General features: G+C 30.8%; 1 long non-coding RNA gene across 1 annotated transcript; it reads right to left on the minus strand.

The window, feature by feature from the left end:
• Positions 1 to 317: 317 nt before the first annotated feature.
• Positions 318 to 6,364, minus strand: LOC106691296 (uncharacterized). Its single transcript, XR_001344760.1, has 2 exons — positions 6,014 to 6,364; positions 318 to 737 (listed from the first exon to the last, which is right to left on the minus strand). It is a non-coding gene; the product is annotated as an uncharacterized lncRNA (long non-coding RNA).
• Between the last annotated feature and the right edge of the window lie 2,509 nt (positions 6,365 to 8,873).

Here is an 8,873-nt window from a genome sequence, read left to right on the forward strand (position 1 = left end):
AGAAAAGATATCAGCCTAAAATTAAGCTCCAAAATACCCCCAAAATTACAGTAATTCATTTTCATAGTGTAGATCAAAATAAAAGGGTGCCTTAAAGAAAATTATTTTTTTTTTTTTTTACCCTCGCTTAAGGACCACCCTATGGAGAAGCTGATTTATAATTTTTTTTAGTTTTAAGGTTTTGCATTGCTTTTGTCCAGTGTGAATGGACTATGTTTTCTAATATGCAGTCACCATAGCACAAAGAAAATAAAATAAAAACCACAGTAACAAAAATTGTATAATTAAGAAAAAGAGAGAAAAGATAACTCAAAGGAGATAATTAAAAGAAAAATTTTTATTCAACTTTATTTTTTTTTTTAAATAATTAATCAATAAGTAATCATGGAAGACATTACTATTAACACAAATTTTAGAGGTTATAATTATCAGCAAAAAAAAAATTAATTAAATATTTTTCTCCATAATTAAATAAAAATTCTACATTTCAATGACATTTTATAATATTTACATAAAACTGCAGTCATGTGCATAGAACAGCCTGAACTACTTCAACACATAAATATTGATTAATTTTCTAGTATTCTCTTCAATAAGGAAGACAGGCTCATTGAAAGATAAACATGTAGTAACATAAAATCTAGCAACGCTGTAAAAAAACTCAAGATTCAGTCTTTTGCCATAGCCAAGCAGCCTCGTGAGTATAGAAAATAAGAGCCATTAAAATAGAAAAGTACCTGGAAAAAGGTCTATTCAGAATTGTATTACAATCGTGAAAAGATCTAACAATTTTAATAAAAACTTTTGTTAAAATATATATAGAATTCACACATTCACAGGCAAAGTTAAAAGGTAAAAACTGGAATCATTCTTCTTGAGAAACCAAACAGAAAAAATAGGGAACTATATACACAGAACTCTATATGAATAGAGCAATAATGTTTTTTATCCTTAAAATTGAATGAGATCAATCTATTCAATGAAAAATTAGCAAAATGTAGGTGCTTTAGAGAAAATAGTTACATCAAGGCAATATCAGAATACAGCTTTCAAAGGAAGGTCTAAGACAAAGAGTTTTCACAGATAATTTATGCAGACAATGACTGATTAACAATAATTTGTTCTGATAAGACAAGAATCAACAGGCATATACCTGATGCACGGGAGCACTGGATGTTAAAAACTGACAGTTTGAAAGTTGAAGAAACTATTAAATTTGGGAGGTGGAAGTATTGTTATTGCTGTTAATAGTTAGACTGAGGTTGTAGGAGCACTTATAAGTTCATAATTGTATTTTAAATATTCACTCTTAGGTTGATTCATTCTATACTGAGTGTCATAATTATGTTAAAATTCAACAATCTCAAGGTCCTAAGAAGTTATTAAGTTCATCAACAATGATTTCATAAAACTTAAATATAATCCATTTCAGCCACCATTCCTTTAATTTTGTGGAACTGGTGACAAAATAATAGTAGAGAAAATGTATATTTAAATTACTATTCCATCGTTTTTAACATTTCACAAAAGATTTGATGGAAAATCTACAATTTAATCAATTTTAATATACAGCTATAAACTAACTTACTCTAAATGTCAATTCAAAAAATCTTTGTTTAAGTAAAGTAGATTACAACAGAGGTATTAAACAATAAAATAAAATGATTTATGTAGACAGCGAAAACAGATCTTGTATATTTCTTCATCTTTACATTCAATTGCAGTAATAAAAACATTCATCATTCATTGATGTATTTAAAATTGAAAACTTAATTATTTTCATAACTTTCACTTACTTATATATGAAATATATAGAAAGAGAAAGTATTGTACATATTTTCTCTTGAGTCTCCTCAGTCCAAATAACCAAAGATTGTAAAATGGTCTGAGTGTCTTTGTATGAAACTAAAATTACATGTTTAACCCTTCAGCACTGAGTTGAATTTACAAACATGAACACTGAAGTCGGGTCACTATGACCCACAATTTGCATGTATAATAATTTTATCTAAATAAGAAGGTAAATGAGCATGTAAGTCCATATTATACAACAAGAACTGATACACTTTATTTATAAACTCAAAGTTATCACATAAGCTAATCGTAAACATTATTTTTTCTTTACGAAAATAAAAGTCTATTTTAGGAATCTAACGAAAAATGTGCAAGTATATGGTAGCTAAAAATGTAGTAATAATCTGAACTACACAAAAATCTAAAATTTATTGGTTCGTAACATTCTGATAAAGAAATATAATTAATAATAATTCAAGTTATAAGAAATTATGGATGAAAAACAGTTGTAGACCAACTACACATGAAAATGGTAAGTGCGGACATTTAAGAAGAAAATTAGGACAATTTTTGCACAGCAGATGAGTGTGTGATTTGCATAAATTTTGTTTGCAATGACTGCAGAATTGAGCATACTATTATTGTCATTAGTGCTCAGGCAGAGGTGGCATCGCTTCCATTTTTTATGAAGTACTTCTTCCCCAGCTTGTTGAAAGACCACAACTTGTCGCTCGTTCAAAGACGATGGAATTTTGCATTTTAGTTGTTTCAACAGTCTGGAGTTCTGTGATCGTTTCACTACATATATTTGCACAAGACCATGAGCCAAATTCTTCAGATATGTAGAGGGTGGTATCTATAATTTTATATTCTGCCGAAACACCACATAGGAATTTATTCCTGTCACATTTAGTAAATGAAAAAAAAAAAAAAAAAAGCAACTGGGCATCTCAGAGTGCTTCTTCTTCCCATGCTGTAGTTAGAGCAGAGTTGGTCATTGGTGTTAATCCCTCCTTTCGACGAATTGTAGAAAGTTACTATGTTCGGTTTCTTCATTGGACCTGTAGTTTCATCAATTCCCTACTGTGATGTACTGACAACAGTAGGATCACTGCTTTCTTATTCTTGGTAACGTAAGAAACCAGTGTTGGGTCCTTGGTGAAGCCAAATATAGAGCTGTGTTTTTCACGTGTATTTCTCTTAAGTGTTCCAACAATTGTTAGGTACTCTCTCAATAGAGACTATGAAACGGGTATGCTGGTATACCAATTGTAGGTAGTTATATTTCGGCCAGTACCCATCACAGGGTCGACTTAGCTAGTCACAATTTGTTGAGCACTGTTTCCAAGATGATAAGGTCCATTTGGCTGGTTTCCTATATACACTTCAAACGTTTTGAAAATGTTTTCTAAAACAAGTAAAGTGTTCGTGCATCTGCCATAGCAAACACTTTTAGTCCGTACTTTTTTGGTTTATTGGGCAGATACTGGTGAAAGGGCCAGCGTCCCCGAAACGGAATAAGTTGTTCGTTAATAGTGAAAAACTCATGTGGAGTGTATGGCTTGTCAAGCTTCTCTCTAATCATCTTCACTACGTCCCAAATAGGAGACAGTTTGTCAGTTCCTCTCCTCTTTGCACGTGTGCTGAGCCATCAAATCTGAGGGACTGAAGGAGGAAGTGAAATTGTTCCCGACTCATGGTACTAATGAAAATTTGAGGTCTATCAATTCCCAGCAAATCTTTTGTATTTGAGTGACCATCTCTGTAAATTCCAGCTATAAAGAATAGTCCAATTAAAGCTCTCATTTCATTATAGTCTATTTACATGGCATGATGAGAATTTGTGAAATTACCCGCAACCTCATTGATCTTCTTATTTGTGTAGTACAATTAATTGTAAAAAAAAAAGAAAGGAAAACGCCTCTAGTTCGGAGTTTGTATCACTAAATCCTAATCGTACTCCAGGTAAATAGGTTAACAAGAATTTCTTTCTGCATTCTTGTTGCAGTTGCAGTTGGAGAGGATTTGAACCACCAATTTTTTTAAATTTTTCGATTCAAGATAATCAGAGCATTGTTCCTCTTCAGTGTCATCCACAGAATCGGAGTCATCTGAACCAAACCCAAACTCATTCTCAGTCTCATGTTAACTAAAATCCAGATTGTCACTAACATCCTCATCTGGAATTGGTTCTTCCCGATTTTGGCACTCAAGCTCTTCCAAATAATCCTTATCACTGAAAAACTTCTTCTGATCCATGGGCAAAGTAAAATGATCACAAAAAAAAATCTAGTCACAGAACCAAAAACGGAACTCCAACACTGAGGGCAGGTCAAATGATAACTAAAAGTTCCACGTTCACTGAGGTCAGGTCAAAAGTGTCTGTTCTCATGCGTTCTTTGCCAAACAATATTTCGGGTTATACTAAAAGGTTCTTCTAGTCACATTCAGGGATTAAGGGGAAGGGAAAAGAGAACTTAGGACCTAGAATGAAAAAATTAGCTTTTGAAAAGACTCCCTGGTCAATACGACCCGACCTCAGTGCTGGAGGTAGGTTTTTGCCTGGAATGTGACAAATATTTTGCTAAAATTTACTAGTAGAGGAGAAACTTTATATCATCAATTTTCCACTTTTTTATCATTTTCTCAAAAATGGCTCCGATTTTAATTGAACTGGTCTTATCAAAGTACAAGCGATCAGCTCAATCTTATCCTCATTGAAAAAGTGTGGCCATGCTTAAATGCCGAATTTTCAAAAAATCTTTCTTTAATTTTATTAACCTTCAATTTTATTTGTATTAACTAACCACCTTTTATTTCTCACAATAGTAAACAATGGATAAATATAACAAATCAGAGAATTTTATAATTAAATTAAGAAGAAAATAAATGTTTTCATGGTTATGACAATAGTAATAAGAGTAGGAAACTATTATAATAATAATAGTTTTTTTTTTACCAAACCAATGAATAGCAATATAACAAAGAGAAGTTTTGCCATCGTGACTAGTTAAGAAGTTGTGAATTTGATATAAGCAATGATTCCTGTTCCAAGATGTTTGAAATGAAATAGTTGTTATTTATCTATTCCCTGTAGTATTGGATAAATATGAAATGTTATTGCTGGTAGGTTAACAAATGCTCTTTTAAATTATTCAACTTTATTTAATTAAAAAAATAAAACAGTTTTAGATCAAGTTTCTCCACCACTTGAATCACCCTTTTTTCAGAAGCATTTTTGATTGCTTTTTAAATTTTTAGTAACTTTCAGTTTCAATAGATCACATTTCAATGATGAATGAATGGTTGGTTTATATAAAATTAAACCAAACAAACCTACTTTCCAATTATTTAATTTTTGGACCTTCATTACCATCATTTTCAGACTTTTTCAAATAATTAAAAATACAATATGACCCAAATAAGTTAAAAAATTAGCAGACAATCATGGTACAATGACATAAATATATTGCTATAAATTCAGTTGAAGACTGATCATGAATTGAAAAATTCTGATAAGTATAAAATTAAATATTACCTACTGAAGTAATATTTATACATATTCTAGTAGATTTAGATACCTACAACATATGTGTTTACAAACACATGCAGTGGAGAAACATTCGAAATTCACATTTTTTAAAAATATAGTACTACTATCAGGTTTACAATAAAATACTGTAAAATTTAAACATTGATATTTATCCACAGAAAAAAATATATAAACTAAACAAATTTCTTTTGTTTGACAAAAAACAGTTTCAGATCAAGTTTCTCCACCTTAATACACCACTTGAATCTAACAACACTTGAATCTTTTTTTATTAGCATTTCTGTTTGCTTTTTAGATTTTTAGTAACTTTCAGTTTCAATTGATCACTATGACAATAAATAATGTATTCAATAAAAAATTTAACCAATAAGTAAATCAGCAAGCCATATAATAATAACAGAGCACTATCAAAGCAACAAATCAAAACTACAGATAAAAACAACACAAAATTTGCTAATAACAAATTAGATTCATGCAGAGTAGATTAATTGAAACAAAATTTTGAAGGGATCAAGGATTAAAACAAAAAATATATTTACTATAAAACAAGCTTTAATAAAGTTTAATAAACTTAAATAAACAAATCAAATAAAGCAAGAAGTAAAAGAAAACGAGAAATTAACTATGATTTTGTGTGTAAGAAAAATATATCCAATTATTTTATACCTATACTGATCAGGTGGTTGCAAGAATCCTCTATGCCTTGAATAATCTACAGGAATCACAGTAACAAAACCATGAACTGAATCTCCACTGAGATGTTCACTGCTTTCTGAACCAGAAAGTGACATAGTAAAACAACAAAAACCAATTTTTACATTTATTATTTGAACATTTTCTGTAACCATCACATTTTAAAAAGTCATTATCTCATTTACTGCAGTGTTAGAAAAGAAAGGATAAACTATGAATAGTATCAGTACAGGTGTTACTGGTAGAATAATCAAATATAAATTGGCATAAATAAAATGATATTTGTGAATGACATTGCCATGAATTGTAAGTTTACTGTTACAGGTTCACTCCAAAGAGGAAGGTGCCAACGAAGACAAAGGGGAGAGAAACACTTTGAAACATTGTTTATCTTTTGAACGAGTGTAGCGAGAAGTGGACAGCTGTCCTAAATCGAATTAAAACAGGAATAATATAGTATAAATAATAACAAAGTAATAATAATAAAGCAGAAATTGGGTAGGTTATAACCCACAATGGTTGAAATCTCAAAGTTGTCCGCTAAATAACATTACTTTCCGTCGTAACTTTTTCTGTTATGTTATTTCAAGGAAATGTACTATATATGAGAATTTAAATGGCTTTAATGAGAAAAATTTAAGCAGGATTAATGAAGATCGTTTGAGCTACTTAGGGTCTATAGCACAATTTTTTTTTTTTATATTATGCACAGTTCTTCGTTTAATATAGCGGCAATGGGACCGAAACACACTAAAAGAATAACAAAAAATAAAATAGAACCACAGGATAATCGTGGCACAGACAGATAGACCAATGTACAACTAGGACTTGAGATCTCCGAAACTCCCTTGATTTGTAGAAAACTAAAAACTGACAACACATAACCATATCCATAGCAATTATATTGAGTATCGAGAATCAATTAATGGACAATAGGAGTGTGGCTAATTTTCACAATAAATTCTCAAGATTTTTTTTTTTGCATTCCTTAACTAATTGTAATAGTTATGAATCGATACTATTATAAAATAGACAAATACTTCCTTTTAAAAATTTTCTTAAGAATTCTATGTTGTTATGGAATGATGAGCTAAAAACACTTCCCAATGCCATACTTCTTACAGTTTTTTATCCTCCAAAATATACATGTTTGGGCATCACACCCCATCTTCGAAATACTTTCACTCTAAAAAGGAATAGATATTGAATCAATTAATTAATGAACTATATTTATATATTTTTAGTAAATTATTAAATTGTCTAATTACTTGTAAGCAATACTGTTTCCTTTATTTTGCCCATTATTTATAATGATATGGAAGTAAATTACTACTGTGTATATAACAACATATTTATATGATTCCATAATTTAAAAAATGACTACTGGATAATATAACAAGTAATAATTCTATGGAAATGTTTTAGAAAAATGTGATTAGGAAATGGACAATGTCTGGTCCAAAAAACACCGGCAAGGAATATTTTCGGCCATAAAAGAATTAAGAAGTTAATGGTACTTTGATATGTTGTTTGAGTGTATTATTTGAAGTACAATTTGAGAATTCGAACTCGAGGACCCTGTCCGAACTTCATATAACCCGACAATCTCGAAATTGTTTGCATTTTTCAAGGAATGAAACTTTTAACAGAGTCAAAGATACTTAGATTTTCTTTTAAATTGTACTGGTTAAAGGTATTTTTTGACCCAATAATCATAGAGATACAGCAGTTAAAACATAAAATTAATTTCTTAAATTATCAAAATTAGCAGAATAATGCAGGTTTTCTGTAAAATTTAATAAATAAACTTTACCAAAGAATATACTGCATCACAAAAAAGTAAGTTCTTACAGAAGGTGCCTCTCACTGGCCTTTTCATTCTTAGTTCATTCGAAGGAAAACATGGAAAACAGCTCTAGTTGGTCACCTGGAGTTAAAAAATTACTCGGAAGGGAAAATTCGCGGCAAAGATGTATTTGACTGCTGAGGACTTGTGGGGTTATGTCACCGGAGAAGATGAAGATAAGACGATGGATTCGAAGGCCAGAGCCAAAATTTGTGTATTAATTGATGAATCCCTTTACCGTGTTGCAATGTTGCAAGACAGCTAAGGAAATCTGGAAAAAGCTAGAAAATACTTATGAAGACAAGATAAGGGGGACAAGGTTATATTTTCTTAGAAAACTTTTTCGTATTGATTTAAGCCATTTTAGTAGCATGGAAGACTACTTAAATGAGATTTTGTCACTATCTCAAAAATTAGAAACTATAGGAGCTGCCCTTGATAACGAATTCATTGGTGTTATTATGTTAAGTGGGCTATCAGAGGAGTATGAGCCTATGATAATGGCTATGGAGAGCACAGGTGTCAAAACTACATCAGACTATATTATATCAGATCAGTGCTAATCCAAAAATCCTCTAAGGAAGAATCAGGAGAAGAATCAGCTTCGGTCACAAAATCCAAGAAAAGTGATCGACCTACAGTGAGTAGCTACAATTGTAAAAAACCGGGTCACATTTCTGTGAATTGAGAAGGTTTAATTTGTTTTAATTGCAAGAAAAAGGGACATAAGTCAACTGAGTGTAGAAAAAAAGGTTCTGTGAAAAAACATTGAATGTAAACAATAATAAATCGACTTTACTAACTGCAGTTAGCAAATGAACATATGCTACTTCGTGTCCCACAATAGACTATTTTTCAGTGAACTAAAATAAAAACAGTAGTGGAAAAAACTGTGTCAGTGTAATAATAAGTGATACTGCTCACATGAGAGCTAAAAAATTGGTGAGTTGTCGCTTATTTATAAACTTTTAGTGAACCGTGTATACG

Source organism: Halyomorpha halys, unplaced genomic scaffold, assembly GCF_000696795.3.
Source record: "Halyomorpha halys isolate HHAL.00 unplaced genomic scaffold, Hhal_1.1 Scaffold2210.1, whole genome shotgun sequence".
In the NCBI taxonomy this organism is placed as follows: Eukaryota; Metazoa; Arthropoda; class Insecta; order Hemiptera; family Pentatomidae; genus Halyomorpha; species Halyomorpha halys.